This window comes from Anomaloglossus baeobatrachus, chromosome 4 (assembly GCF_048569485.1).
Source record: "Anomaloglossus baeobatrachus isolate aAnoBae1 chromosome 4, aAnoBae1.hap1, whole genome shotgun sequence".
NCBI classification, from domain to species: domain Eukaryota; kingdom Metazoa; phylum Chordata; class Amphibia; order Anura; family Aromobatidae; genus Anomaloglossus; species Anomaloglossus baeobatrachus.
The window spans coordinates 135,425,866-135,442,607 of NC_134356.1; positions in this window are offsets into that span (position 1 = coordinate 135,425,866).

Sequence of the window (16,742 nt, forward strand, 5' to 3'; positions counted from 1 at the left end):
ACTGAGGAAACTTAGTGGCATCCTAAAAGAGGCTGTTGGACTTCCATTAGTGTCCCACTAGTGCAAATCTATTTGCAGCACCTCTGCATTGCACACTCAAGCTCATTGTTACAAAGCCATTATAATACCAAACACTGAGGAAACTTAGTGGCAGCCTAAAAGTGGCTGTTGGACTTCATTAGTGTCCCACTGGTGCAAATCTATTTGCAGCACCTCTGCATTGCACACTCAAGCTCATTGTTACAAAGCCATTATAATACCAAACACTGAGGAAACTTAGTGGCATCCTAAAAGTGGCTGTTGGACTTCATTAGTGTCCCACTAGTGCAAATGTATTTGCAGCACCTCTGCAATGCACACTCAAGCTCATTGTTACTAGGCCATTATACTAGCAAACACTGAGGAAACTTACTGGCATCCTAAAAGTGGCTGTTGGACTTCATTAGTGTCCCACTAGTGCAAATCTATTTGCAGCACCTCTGCAATGCACACTCAAGCTCATTGTTACTAAGCCATTATAATACCAAACACTGAGGAAACTTAGTGGCATCCTAAAAGTGGCTGTTGGACTTCATTAGTGTCCCACTGGTGCAAATCTATTTGCAGCACCTCTGCATTGCACACTCAAGCTCATTGTTACAAAGCCATTATAATACCAAACACTGAGGAAACTTAGTGGCATCCTAAAAGTGGCTGTTGGACTTCCATTAGTGTCCCACTAGTGCAAATCTATTTGCAGCACCTCTGCATCGCACACTCAAGCTCATTGTTACAAAGCCATTATAATACCAAACACTGAGGAAACTTAGTGGCATCCTAAAAGTGGCTGTTGGACTTCATTAGTGTCCCACTGGTGCAAATCTATTTGCAGCACCTCTGTATTGCACACTCAAGCTCATTGTTACTAAGCCATTATACTAGCAAACACTGAGGAAACTTAGTGGCATCCTATAAGTGGCTGTTGGACTTCATTAGTGTCCCACTGGTGCAAATCTATTTACAGCACCTCTGCATTGCACACTCAAGCTCATTGTTACAAAGCCATTATAATAGCAAACACTGAGGAAACTTAGTGGCATCCTAAAAGTGGCTGTTGGACTTCATTAGTGTCCCACTAGTGCAAATCTATTTGCAGCACCTCTGCATTGCACACTTAAGCTCATTGTTACAAAGCCATTATAATAAAAAAAACACGGAGGAAACAGTGGCATCCTAAAAGTGGCTGTTGGACTTCATTAGTGTCCCACTGGTGCAAATCTATTTGTAGCACTTCTGCATTGCACACTCAAGCTCATTGTTACTAAGCCATTATACTAGCAAACACTGAGGAAACTTAGTGGCATCCTAAAAGAGGCTGTTGGACTTCCATTAGTGTCCCACTAGAGCAAATCTATTTGCAGCACCTCTGCATTGCACACTCAAGCTCATTGTTACTAAGCCATTATAATAGCAAACACTAGCAAACTGTGCTGCCATTTTAAGGGCCATAGTTTCATTGTCTAGGATAGTTTTTGTTGTTTATTCTGCTGTTAATAAAGGTAGATCACCGCTGCAATCTACACCACCTCTCAATTTTTGCTACCACATTTTAAGTGGACATTCTTGTCGCTAGCAAAATGAGTGGCAACATGACAGATGCTGGTGGAAAGGGAAACAGGCGTGTTGGAAAAGGAAAAAAAGTTTGTGTCCGTGGGGAAGGTGGCAAAACTCCATTAACATCTGCTGAAGATAGGCCATCTTCCAGCAAAAGTAAGATGTCTACTACTTTCCGTGGACAGTCAGATGTGCTCCCTTTTTTACGAACACGAACAACTGGAACAAAGGTAGATGTTGCCCAAAAAAAGAAAACGCTTGAATGGATCTCAAGTGGTCCAACAAGTGCCCTCTCCTCCACCTCAACTTTCGCATCCAAAAAACATAAGTCCTCTGAGTTGTCATCCCAATCACACTTGCTTTCTCCCAGCTCTCAAGTCTCCATCCGCCCTGCACAATATGGAGGAACAGAGAAGGCTGAGTCTGCAGAGCTGTTCAGTCACAATATAGCCTGGGAATCAGAGGTCTGCTCCCAAGCTAAAGTGAGTACAGACTAGGAAATGGTCTGCAGTGATGCCCAGAACCTTTGTGACTCAGATTCAGGCCGTGATGACCAAGTTCATGAGCATAATGTTGACCCTTATTCACAAACTGAAACACCTGTTGTAATAGACAGTGAGGAACATACTGATGATGATGAGACGCAGATAACAGATTGGGATGACAACTTAAATATTCGTTCAGGGCAGGAAGAGGCTTGGTCTGAGGGGGATGGGAGTGCAAACATAACGCTTGATGAGGAACTTCTAGATCCCACTTACTGTCAGCCCACAGTCAGGCACTCGAGGAGGTCAACAGAGGCGATGGAGGAGGATGCTACTGATGACGAAGTTACCTTGCGCCTTCCTGGACAGAGGAGGAGTACTGGTAGCACGTCTACAACTGCATCCTCAGCCACCACTCTGCCTCTGAGCACTAGTCGGGGTGGCTCAGCAGGTCGCATGCCCTCTAAGCCTTGCCTAGCCTGGTCCTATTTTGACATAGCAAAAGATCGCCCAAATCATGTGATCTGTAAAATTTGTCGTGATTCTGTTAGTAGAGGGCAAAACCTCAGAAGTTTGACAACTTTTTCCATGAATCGTCACATGAATAAATAACATATGTCCCAGTGGGAAGCTCACCGTGCTGCAATGCGGCCTAGCGGAGCGGACCATCCACCGCCTGCCCCTTCCAGTGCATCCGCACACTCATCATCTTCTAGGACTGTGGGGACAGCTGTCACACCTGGTTTTTCCCGCACAACTACCACCACTGTAACCGCAACATGCAGTTTGCTTGGTAGGTCGTCAGTTGGTTTGGAAGGGGAAACAAGTGCGTGTGTACAGCTCTCTCAGACATCGATAGCACCAACGTTGGATGAAGGCAACATCATGTCTACGCCTGCAATTTCCTCACAAACCTGCATTTTTCCAGGGACACTCTACTCACCACCGTCTACACACAGCAGCCAGATCTCTGTCCCTCAGATGTGGACAAATAAAAGGCCATTTCCTGCAACCCATAACAAAGCTAAGAGGTTGACTTTATCCCTCTGTAAGCTCTTGGATACCGAAATGCTGCCTTTCCACCTGGTGGACACATAGGATTTTAGAGACCTTGTGCCTGTCGCTGTGCCCCAGTACCAGATGCCCAGTCGCCACTACTTCTCTAAGAAAGGTGTGCCTGCGCAACACCAGCATGTCGCACACAACATCACCGCTTCCTTGAGAAACTCTGTGTGTCAACGGTTGCATTTCACCACAGATACTTGGTCAGGCCACCAGCGTTGTAACTGCGCAGAAGGAATCACGCACCCCTCATTACTATGCTGACAGCAGAGCGCAACGGCATCAGGCAGTCTTTATCTTGAAATGTCTTGGAAATAAGAGTCACACAGCAGCTGAGTTGAGGGCAGCTCTGGAGACTGAGTTTAGTAAATGGTTGTCTCCACTCAACCTGCAGCCTGGTAAGGCCGTGTGCGACAATGCTGCAAACCTGGGTGTGGCCCTTCGCCTGGGCAAGGTGACACACGTGCCTTGTATGGCTCACGTGTTGAACCTTGTTGTCCAGCAATTTTTAACACACTATCCCGGCCTAGATGGCCTTCTAAACAGGGCAAGAAAACTGTCTGCTCACTTCCGACGTTCAACCGTCGCAGCTGAGCGACTTGCATCACTCCAGAAGTCTTTCGGCCTGCCGGTTCATCGCCTGAAATGTGATGTTCCTCATGCTGGAATTCGACTCTCCACATGTTACAGCGACTGTGGCAGCACCACCGAGCCCTGGTGCAATACGTCATGACGTATAGCCTGGGCCAACGAGATGCAGAGGTGGGGCAGATCACCCTGATGGAGTGGTCTCAGATCAAGGACCTATGCACCCTTCTGCACAGTTTCGACATGGCGATGAATATGTTTAGCGCTGACAATGCCATTCTCAGCATGACAATTCCAGTCATTTACATGCTGGAGCACACGCTAAACACTATTCGGACTCAGGGGGTGGGACACCAGGAAGGGGAGGAACTATAGGAGGATTCATATGCGCAAGAGACAACAACATCACCAAGGTCCAGACGTTCATCATCACCAAGGCGGCAGGCATGGAACCATGGGGGACAGGGATCAACAAGGGCGCATGGTAGCAGGCGAAATTTTGAGGAAGGTGCAGGAGAACATGAAGAAATGGAGGACGAACTGTCCATGGACATGGAAGACTCAGCAGATGAGGGAGACCATGGTCAAATTTCAGTTGAAAGAGGTTGGGGGAAGATGTCAGAGGAAGAAAGAACGGTTAGCACCTCTATGCCACAAACACAGCGTGGACTTGGTCGGCATGGCTGCGCCAGACACATGAGCGCCTTCTTGCTGCACTACCTCCAACATGACCCTCGTATTGTCAAAATTAGAAGTTATGATGAGTACTGGCTTGCTACACTATTAGATCCCCGGTACAAGTCCAAATTTTGTGACATAATTCCAGCCATAGAAAGGGACACACGTATGCAGGAGTATCAGCAAAAGCTGTTACTCGATCTTAACTCGGCTTTTCCAGAAAACACCCGTGGTGCATGGAATGAATCTCCCAGTTGTAACTCGACAAACATGGGACGGTCTCGTCATCTTCAACAGTCTAACCGTACCAGCAGCACCGTATCTGGTGCTGGAAACAGCAATTTTATTGAATCTTTTCATAATTTTTTTAGACCATCCTTTGCAGGGCCACCAGAGACAACAAATCTGACACATAGTCAATGGCTGGAGAGGATGATACAGGAGTATCTCCAAATGGACATCGATGCCATGACTTTGCAACTGGAGCCTTGCTCATTTTGGGCTTCAAATCTTGAAAAATGGCCAGAGCTCTCCACTTACGCCTTGGAGATCTTGTCGTGTCCAGCTGCCAGTGTTGTCTCTGATCGTGTCTTCAGTGCTGCTGGGTGTGTGCTGACAGATAAGCGCACGCGTCTGTCCAGTGACAATGTGGACAGACTAACGATCATCAAAATGAACAAGTCATGGATCCACAAGGAATTTACTACCCCTGTGTCATCCTGGGGAGATTAAATGCTTGTGTATTTTGAATGTGCTTGATGCAAATCTACCTGTGAAGTGTACAATTGGGGCACAAGTGCTGCCACTGAAGGGGTGGGTGTCTGTGTGGCCCAATTTTTGGAAAAAAGGATGACTCCGCTTGGAGTAACCCTTGCTTTCAGTGTTTTTAAAAAGGAGCCAAGATGAACAAGTCATGGTTCAGCAAAGACTTTGCTACCTACCCCGGTGCCATCCTGGGGACGGTTAAGGATGGCGTATTTTTGAATGTGCTTGATGCAAATCTACCTGTGAAGTGTACAACTGGGGCACAACTGCTGCTACTGAAGTGGTGTCTGTGGGGCCCAATTTTTGGAAAAAAGGGAGACTCTGCTTGTAGTCCCCTTGCGGTGTTATACATGATTTTAGAAGGGCATGCCATGCCTATATCTGTGTCTCATCCTCTTTTTCCTTGTAACGCTGTTTTGTTTTCGTATGAAAATTTGTTCTTGTCACTTTTTTATGTGTTTGTGTTGTGTTGTGAGTTGTTTATCACCTTTTGGACACCTTTGAGGGTGATTTCTAGGTGTTTTTATGTGTTTGTGATTGCCTCCCATTGTTTCCTATGCGGTTCGAGCGGTTTGCCGAACTGGTTCGCCGAACCGAACGAGACCTCCGTTCGGCGAACCGAACTCGAACCGAACCACGACCGGTTCGCTCATCTCTAGTTAATAACTATCTCTGGCAGTGGTCAGCAGACAGGAGGGGCATTAAAAAGGGTGTGGTATCTTTCCATTGGTTGTAGCTGAATGATGGTACTTCAGCTGTGAGACACCCACCACCTACAGTCAGCCAGTGGTACTGCAGATCCCAAGGTAACCAGCCCAGTGGCTGAGCTGAGCCTTTGCCCACCGGCGCTGCTGGCATCGACTCCTTTCCCATCAACAGCACTATCCACGAAAGGAACATGGCGTCACCTGGCGATCGGAGTAGAAGTTGCTGGAGCGGACTCCGGTGGTGACGTAACAGCCGTGTTGGACAATGCTGCAAACCTGGGTGCGGCCCTTCGCTGGGGCAATGTGACAAACGTGCCTTGTATGGTTTATGTCAGGTTTCCAGGTTTTCCAGTTCTCTTTTGAATGAGCTTGCCCTCAGTTAACATGGAGTTTAAGGTTCTGTTGCCCTACTTCCTGTCCAGCTGCTTAAAAGGCCGCCTCTCAGCCCAGTCCAGTGCCTGAGTATACTGCTTGCTGTGTGCTCCTGCTTTGCTGTTTCTACTTCCTGATTGCCTTGGATTCTCCTGAAACTCTACCGACCGACTCTGGACCATACCCGGTTTTCTTCAAGCTGTGCCCGGACTCCGTCTGCCGTCTTTGATCAGCACTCTGCCCGGTTCGTAACCACTCTGGACAATCATCCCGTACGGACACTCCTGGACTATACCACTTGCCCCTTGTGTACCGGCTGCCGCACATTTAGGCCTTCCGGGGTTGATTGCCGGACAGTCCCTGTACAGGGGTTCGCTCTGGTGGTCTCCCTGGGGGAGTCCGGTGCGTGGCCCCGGGAATCCCCTTCGCTCCGTTTTGTGTGTTGTTTTACTGTGTTTATTCCCGTTGTGTATCTACCGTGGTGACATATTATATAACATCTTGTACCAAGAACTCGTCTCTGTTGTCATTGCCCTAACGCAATCGAAATCCTCAGAACATACAGTAGTATTACAGTTTACGTGTTGAACCTGGTTGTCCAGCAATTTTTAAACCACTATCCCGGCCTTCATGGGCTTCTGCAGAGGGCGTGTTCGCTATGTGCTCACTTCCGCCGTTCACACCCCGCAGCTCAACGACTTGCATCGCTCCAGAAGTCTTTCGGCCTGCAGGTTCACCGTCTGAAATGCGATGTGCCAACACGCAGGAATTTGAATCTGCACATGTTGCAGCGACTGTGGCAGCACCACAGAGCCCTGCTGCAATACGTTATGACGTATAGCCTGGGCCAACGAGATCCAGAGGTGGGGCAGATCACGCTGCTGGAGTGGTCTTAGATCAAGGATCTATGCACCCTTCTGCACAGTTTTGAAATGGTGACGAAGATGTTTAGCGCAGACGATGCCATTATCAGCATGACAATTCCGGTCATCTACATGCTGGAGCACACTCTAAACAGTATTCGGAGTCAGGTGGTGAGACAAGAGGAAGGGGAGGAAGCACAGGAGGAGTCATATGCGGAAGGGATAACAAGATCTACAAGGTCCAGACAGTCAGCAGCACCAAGGCGGCAGGCATGGGACGGTGGGGAGGGATTAACAAGGGTGCATGGTAGCAGCCAAACTGTTGAGATAGGTGCAGGAGCCCAGGAAGAAATGGAGGACGAACTGGCGATGTACATGGAAGAATCAGCAGGTGAGGGAGACCTTGATCACATTTCTGTTGTGCGAGGTTGGGGGGAGAGAGCAGAGGAATCAAGCATGATTCTCACCTTGCCGCCAACAACACAGCAAGGACTTTTTTCTCCTGGATGCGCAAGACACATGAGCGCTGTCACGAACAGCTGGGGGGAGTCACTCAGAAATCCCCCGTGCTGGCCACCAATGTCACGATCGGGGGGTAACAAGCGGGAGTCACCCCTCCTTTATACCTCCTGACCGTCAGACAGAGCACGTGACGCGCTCTCTAGCGCCCCTCTTATAGTCAGGCCAATTATGGAATTGCCCAAAAATAAGCAAGGAGGCCGCTATTCTCCTGTGCCGATGATTGAAGGGCTCCCGGTGAGAGTGAGGTGTATATTCCCCCGACTCCAGCAGACGGAATATACAAAAACCTCCTCCAATCTCCCCGGCTGCCCCACAATAATCCTTGGCACAAACTCGTTGCCACCAACCGACTTACGGTAACTATTAGCCGAACACACAGGCATGGGATTCAAGATCGAGATAACAGAACAGCCCAAGATTAATTATATAATTTAATCGGCCTAAGCCACACTAGAAACTACAATATATACAATAGGGAATCTACAGAATCTACATAGGCCAGAGTACAGTTACAGGCAAGGTATGGATTACAAACAGGTATACAATTCAATCAGTTACCTTGTACGTCTGGCCACAGGGGGCGCTGTAGACCAGGTTTCTAGGATCTTTTCCACAGATGTTTCCTACACGTGACCCCCGGCGAAAAAACAAGCTAAAATGTCCGAACTGAGTTTATCAATCTTGTGGAATCCCCGTCTCCTCCTACCTTCGTGACCTCAGAGGGAAGCACTGCCACTCCCCCCGCTTTGAGTCAGATATTATCCAGAAAGGGGATATTGGCCATAACTTTGCCTGGGAACGTCGTAGGCGGACGCCAACGCTCTCATTGTGACAGTTATGAATTTAGCTGCAAAACGAGAGGACTCATGACTTGTCTACTAGTTCCCCACCGGCCGATATCACGTTTGGGGTATTTCCCAAGGTCCTACTCCAATATAAAATATGGGCCAGCACCGTCCGCATGCGGGGATGTCATTTTTATGCTTGCCATATTTATGGGTAAATGGTTCACGAGATATTAACCATATTTTACCGGAGCCGTTCTGTCTGGTGGCTTCCATAGCCTTATAATGTGATACAAACTCTTGTTACAGGGTCACAGCAGGGGGGCATCCTGTGTCCACTGTTCCCAGCTCATCTAATCTCCATATCAAAGGAGATGGCCATTGGATGTGTTGCTGAGATGTGACACCTTCCCAGATGTTGGACATCTGAGAACAAGAAGGGAGGGGGCGCTACCATGAAGTGATGAGAGCGATTATGACTGTAAATCATAATTCCTCTTCATATCCCAGGATTTTCTTCACAAGCGCCTTCTTGCTGCACTACCTATAACATGACCCTCGGATTGTCAGAATTCGAAGTAATGCTAACTACTGGGTTGCCACACTTTTAGATCCCCGGTACAAGACAAAATTTGGCGAAATAATTCCTGCCATAGAAAGGGACACACCTTTCACATGCAACACATAGCTGTTACACATTAACAGATTACACATTGTTACATAGCTGGTACACATTGTGTACCAGCTTCTGCTGATACTTTGCATGAGTATCAGCAGAAGCTGGTACACAATCTTAGATCGGCTTTTCCACTAAACACCAGTGCTGCACAGAGTGAATCTCACAGGAGTATCTCCAAGTGAACATCAATGTCATGATTGTGCAACTGGAGCCTTGCTCATTTTGGGCTTCCAATCTGGAAAAATGGCCTGAGCTTGCAACTTACGCCTTGGGGATCTTGTCGTGTCCCGCAGCCAGTGTTCTCTCTGAACGTGTTATCAGTGCTGCTCTGTGTGTGCTGACAGATAAGCGCACGCGTCTGTCCAGTGACAATGTGGACAGACTAACGTTCACCAAGATGAACAAGTCATGGATCCGCAAGGACTTTTCTACCCCTGTGTCATCCTGGGGAGACTAAAGGCTTGTGGATTTTTGAATGTGCTTCATGAAAATAACCATTTTAAGTTTGCAACTGTGGGAAAATTAATGCCACTTAAGTGGTGTCTGTGGCCAAATTTGGCGAAATAATTTCTGCCATAGAAAGGGACCCACGTATGCAGGAGTATCAGCAGAAGCTGTTACACAAGCTTAGATCAGCTTTTCCACTAAACACCAGTGGTGCACAGAATGAATCTCACCACTTTGTCATGGCTAGGAGCTAATGGTCTTTTACTTGTCCACATCTGAGGGACCGAGGGCTGATTGCTGTGCTGAGACGGCGTTGAGTAGGGTATCCCTGCAGAGTTGCAAATTTGGTCATATACAAAATGAGTGGAAAAAGGCCAGATACTGGTGGAAAGGGGAACAGGCGTGTTGGAAAGGGAAAAAAAGTTTGTGTCCGTGGAGTTGGTGGTAAAGCAACAGTAACATCTGCTGAAGAAACACCATCTGTTACAGGGGGACTGGCAGATTAGGATAAGGTGGTATATATCCCAATCGCCATTGGGGTTCCACCGTGCTCCCAGATGGAAAAGGAGATGCTGGAAACCCGAAGGTTAGGCGGAGGATACAGAGCTGGGTGGCTCTGAAACTAATAGGAGCCTGACCCGAGTTAGACGACACTCGGATCAGGAGACTGTGAACCCTTTTAGCATCACAGGGTCCACACACCCAGTCCAGGAACTCCCTATTAAAGACACAGGGGCCCTGGGGTACGCTGTCTGTGGGCATAGGGGGCACACCTGTGGACAGCAGGCACAGCAGCAGCAGCAGGCAAGTTAATGCCACTGGGCTGCACTAGCAGGACTGGTAGGACAGGAGCTGGCCGTAACCATGCCGCGTTACCAAGTGTGGTGGCATCCAGCACCAACGCCCTATCCCTGCTACCTATGTCCTAAAGCCGCAATGGATTCAACACATGGAGGTGTGCTCTGTCTGAGCATAAAAGAAGACTGTGCACCTCCATGTTGTCTCCAGCCCCTTTTATAACCTGGGTCCGCCCCAACCCAGGGTGGACCACAATACACCTCCAGGAGCTAATAGCAGAGTGCCACGTCATCAGTGAAATAACCAGCGGCCTATCAGCTTGAGCATGCTCAGTAAGCACAACACAGGACTTAGACATGGCACAGAGTTCAAGTACCTGTGCAAATAGGCTTTTCGCACTAAGTGTGGTAGCATGTTCAGTAGCCCTAACTGAGGACTTAGCCTCAGGAATGGCACAGTCAGGCTGAGCATGCTCACTAGGCGAAACACTGGACTTAGGCTGTGGCTGGGGTAAATCGTCACACGCATGCGCACTAGACGCCTCTCCACACTTAGACGTGGAGGAGGAAGCAGCCAGCTGGACGACCCGAGGCACGGCCAAAATTGGCAGCCGACGCCTGGGCGCAACTGTAACCGCAGCAGGCTGCTTGCGGCTACGGTGGCACCGATTCGTAACACCATCTTCCAGCCAAAATAAGATGTCTACTTCTTCCTGTGGATAATCTGATATGATCCCTTTGTTACGGACATGACAATCGCTACCAAATGTAGATGAGGCATCAAAACAGCAGGTGCTTGAATGGATCTCAAGTGCTCCATCAAGTGGCCTCTCTTCCACCTCAATTTCAATATCCCAAATACTCCATTCCTCTGAGGTGTCACCCCAATCACACTTGCTTCCTACCAGCTCTCAAGTCTCCACCCGCCCTGCTGAGTATGAGCTAACAGAGATGGTTGAGTCTGCAGAGCTGTTCAGTCAAACTATAACCTGGGAATCAGAGGTCTGCTCCAAAGCTGCAGTGAGTCCAGACAAGGAAATGATCTGCACTGATGCCCAGAAGGATTGTGGGTCGGATCCAGGCCCAGATGAAGAAGGTTCTGAGCATAATGTAGATCCTCATTCCCAAACTGTAACTCCTCTTGGAGGAGACAATGGGGAACATGCTGATGAGACTCAGATACCTCATTGGAACGACAATTTTACTATTCGGTCAGAGCAGGAAGAGGTGCATCCTCAGCCATAACTCTGCCTCTGAGCAGAAGTCGTGGTGGCTCTGCAGGTCGCATGGGCTGTAAGCCTTGCCTAGCCTGGGCCTTTTTTGACATCGCAATGGATCCCCCAACTCATGTCATCTGTAAGATTTGTCAACAATCTTTAAGTAGAGGCCAAAAACTCACTAGTTTGAGTACTTCGTCCATGAACCGTCATATGGATATGAAGTGAAAGGGTGAGGGTGTATTGTTGACCTTTATCCACTGTGAATGCAAGATGCTTATTTGCCGTTTATTGTATGCATTGTTATTCACATGTAAAAGGGTAAGAGTGTATAAATGACGTATATTGACTGTAAATGCAAAATGTATATTTACTGTTTATTTACCGTCTATTGTATGCATTATTGCTGACCACACACAGGGGGCCGCTGTTTTGCATCTGCCTTTCACTGTTTGGTCACTATAGCAACAGGAAAACGGTCTTCGGCTGTGGACTTGGAGACCGGAGGAGGTGCTGTATGTGAGCTGAAGGAAAAGCAAAAGGTGTGCGTAACAGAAAGGAGCCGCCTCAGAAACACTTAGGTGGAGGAGTGAGAAGACTCGTCTTGGAGTTTAGTGAGGAGGACCATAACGTGTGTGAGCAGCATCCTGTGCCGGAGACCACCATTCTTCAGTTTCTGGCTATACTGATTACTGTTAGAGGATCGTCAAGTCTGTATTTATGGCAGCTGGACACCACAATACCCAGGTACGGTAGGCTGCGTGCACGCAACACTTTGTTTTGGTAACAAAACACATATCTGTTCTGCTTAGGCCGACTATACAGACAATAAGACTTCCTGGCTCTGCTCTGTCAGTTTGTCAGTTACAGTTAAAATCTTAAAGGGACAGCGACACATGTTTGCATTGACTTGCTTTACAAGATTTCCAGGACTGAGTTGCTGAGCTGTGTGGTTTGCCTTACCACTTTTATCATCTGCCTTATCTGTGAGGCTTCAGCAAACAAGGGTATTCAGGGGGGTTAATGGGTTTTGTCTATGTTTAGGTCGATAAATTGTAAGCTCTTGTGCTTCGCCACTGGTAGGTTGTGTTCACACACAGACACACACACACACACACACAGACAATTACTCCTGCTACCCAGAGGGATTACCAGGTATTAGGCGACTGATTAGACATTCCCTTGGTTAGGAAAAGGTTGGTGAGAAGGCGGTATAAATCGCCATTACGAGTGGTGCACCATAGGGGTGTAAGCTTTTGGACTTTGTTTGTCTATTCGTCTAATAGATTGTCTATTCTTTCTGTTTTATGCATGGTTTTTATTGTTTGTTTTGGTAAAGTTAAACAATCATTTATCAACCCAACTGCCTAGAGTCCTTTTCCTGTATACTATATATATATATATATATATATATATATCCTTTTGCTGTATACTGGGGAGCCCACCCTGTACACGACTTTAAATGAAGCATAAATCGCATTGGGAAGGTCACTGTGCTAATGTAACGCCTGCTTGGATCCACAGACTCAGACAGGCTGTAATGGACAGGCTAGAGGGAAGCCACTCACCATGCAGGACCCCCAGAATCCTGATACCCTTTAACCCCTATAAAGGGATTTGGAATTACACAGGGCCCTGGAGATCACTACCTGTGGAAGGCTGCAGTCTGAGAGAGTAGTCATCAGGCAGGGTCAAACCGGGAATTGCGGAACAGGGACATAATTGGCAGGCAAGGACGTAATTATAAACAAGCAGAGGTCAAAACTGGATTCGGCAGCGAGGTACAAAAACAGCAGGCAGAAGGGTAGTCTGGAAACAAGCAGTAATCAGCACATGAAATCACAGAACAGGACGAAACAGGAGCCAGAATTTTCAGAACTATCTCTGGCAGAGGTCAGCAGACAGGAGGGGCATTAAAAAGGGCGTGGTGTCTTCCCATAGGCTGTACCTGAATTATGTTACTTCAGCTGGGAGACACCAGCCACCTATAGTGAGCCAGTAGCACTGCCAATCCCCAGGAAACCCAGACCAGTGGATGAGCGGAGCCTGTGCCCACCGGCGCCGCTGGCATCGACTCCTCTCCCATCACCAGCACTATCCATGGCAGGAACACGTTATCGCCTGGCGTTCGGAGTAGAAGTCGATGGAGCGGACTCCGGGGGTGACATAACAGCTACAATGCGGCCTAGCGGGGTGGGGCAACCACTGTCTGACTCATCAAGTGTATCTGCATTCTCTTCATCCTCTGTGACTGTGGGGACAGCAGTCACACATGCTTTTGGACGCAGATCTTCCACCTCTTCACCCGCAACAGGCAGTGTGATTGGCAGGTCGTCAGTTGTTTTTGAAGTGGAAACAGCTGCTGGTGTTGAGCTCTCTCAGACATCGAGAGCAGCACCTTTGGATGAAGGCAACATTATATCTACTCCTGCATCTTCCTCACAGATTGGCTGGACTATCTGCAGTTGCAAATTGGCTACTAGAGATGGAGAAGTGGTGTAGCTTTCTTGACAGCAGTGGTAGGTCACTGACTATCACAGACACTGATACTATGCCCCCAAAGAATTGCATGGACTACCTGCAAAATTGTCTAGCAGAAATGGAAAGGTGGTGTAACTTTCTTAACAGCAGTAGTAGGTCACTGACTATCACACATATCCTGCCATACGTTGGGTGAGAAGACTCCATAGCCCCTGAAAGGTCTTGTAGTGGTTGTGGCAATACGTATTTGTGGGCTTCTTGTATGTGCGAGTTCTTTTGCAAGTTAACACTAGATGGATTTTTAGCTCCCTACAATGCCTGCAATTTCATAATTTAATAATTTGCTTTGGATCTTCCAGCCTATATAGACTAGGAACTGTGGCTCTAAATTTTCACAAAAAGTGACATGACCTACTCATGTGGCAAAGTCAAGCTAGCTAATATTTAGAAGAAGCCTCAAATTGTCATCATTCCTCTTCTTAACACACTTGTCAAGCTATCAGCCAGGTTTTACCCTTAAGTATTATTTGGTCAGTGTAATCATTATTACCATCATTGTTGTCCTCCTTTTGTACTGCAACTAACTCATAATCATTACTTTCTTCTGCTGCCTTTCAATAAATAATAGCGGGCACTCAGCCTTTCTGTAATATGCTAAATCATCATTACTTTTCACAGCGAACGGGGATCTCTCTGTTCTTCAGTGCAAGAGAACATATGCCCTCTGAACTAGAGTTGAGCGCGGTTCGAGGTTCGAGGTTCTCCAGTTCTAGGCTCGAGTGATTTTGGGGCCTGTTCTAGATCGAACTAGAACTCGAGCTTTTTGCAAAAGCTCGATAGTTCTAGAAACGTTCGAGAACGGTTCTAGCAGCAAAAAAACAGCTAATTCCTAGCTGGCTTTCCGCTGTAACAGTGTAAGTCACTCTGTGACTCACACTATTATGAAATTTCAGTGTATAGTGTGCGTGAACAGCGCCTTCAGATCACTCCTGTTTGTATAATGGCGATCGCCATTTTTTTTTTTTTCCTTGTCTTCCTTCCCTAAGCGCGCGCGTGTAGTGGGGAGGGCCATTATGTCAGCCAATCCCAGAGACACACACAGCTAAGTGGACTTTTAGCCAGAGAAGCAACGGCATGTGTGATAGGATGTCCATGTCACATGTCCCTGCATTATAAAAACGAGTATCTGGCCGTCCGGACGCCATTATCTCTTCTGCGTCCTTGGTGTCAGACATCACTGGCGCAGCTCCGTCCTTTGTCCTATCGCCAATACTGCTGTATGCGCTCCATACACAGCGCTGGACAGCATAGGGATAGCACTTTCCATCAGTCCTTTTAAGGGCTCGTACCGGCAGGGTCAGAGCCATAGGTGACAGGTCCTGAAAACAGAGACAGCGTCTGTGTAGCTAAGGTCAGGGATTTCGTCGCTGCATTTCCCCATTAGGAGGGAATAGAAAGGCAGGCTTCCATTCCTCTACCCAGAGCCCCACAATCCTGGCACTGTACCCTCCTGTCCTCTGCACACTCCAACTCATTATAACTGAGCCATTATACTAGCAAACACTCAGTGTACCTAGTGGCATCCTAAACGTGGCTATTGGACTTTGCTATAGTCCCACTAGTGCAAAGATATTTGCAGCACCTCTGCATGCATTGCACACTCCAACTCATTATAACTAAGTCATTATACTAGCAAACACTCAGTGTACCTAGTGGCATCCTAAACGTGGCTATTGGACTTTGCTATGGTCCCACTAGTGCAAAGATATTTGCAGCACCTCTGCCTGCATTGCACACTCCAACTCATTATAACTAAGCCATTATACTAGCAAACACTCAGTGTACCTAGTGGCATCCTAAACGTGGCTAATGGACTTTGCTATAGTCCCACTAGTGCAAAGATATTTGCAGCACCTCTGCCTGCATTGCACACTCCAACTCATTATAACTAAGCCATTATACTAGCAAACACTCAGTGTACCTAGTGGCATCCTAAACGTGGCTATTGGACTTTGCTATAGTCCCACTAGTGCAAAGATATTTGCAGCACGTCTGCCTGCATTGCACACTCCAACTCATTATAACTAAGCCATTATATTAGCAAACACTCAGTGTACCTAGTGGCATCTGTGAGGTAGCGTGGTCGGCTGCGCAGCAGAAGACATGGGATCCAGGCACCAAGGGTCACAGCACACGATTTAATATCCAAACAAAAGTCCACAACAGTACACATGTGCCTCTCCGGCAGAGAACTCAGGGAGTTGTGTTCACTCCCTCACACCCGGCACACCCACCCTTGTTCCTGTTTCCTTTTAACCCTTCCTTCAGCCTGTAGGGAAACAGCATTAACCCTGGAGTGGAGTTACTTTCTATCATGGAGTGAGCACAACCGGGGCGAGACATACCGGCCGTCATAGATAACCCCAGTCACAGTCTCACACATCCTAAACGTGGCTATTGGACTTTGCTATAGTCCCACTAGTGCAAAGATATTTGCAGCACGTCTGCCTGCATTGCACACTCCAACTCATTATAACTAAGCCATTATACTAGCAAACACTCAGTCTACCTAGTGGCATCCTAAACGTGGCTATTGGACTTTTGTCTAGTCCCACTAGTGCAAAGATATTTGCAGCACCTCTTCCTGCATTGCACACTCCAACTCCTTATAACTAAGCCATTATGCTAGCAAACACTCAGT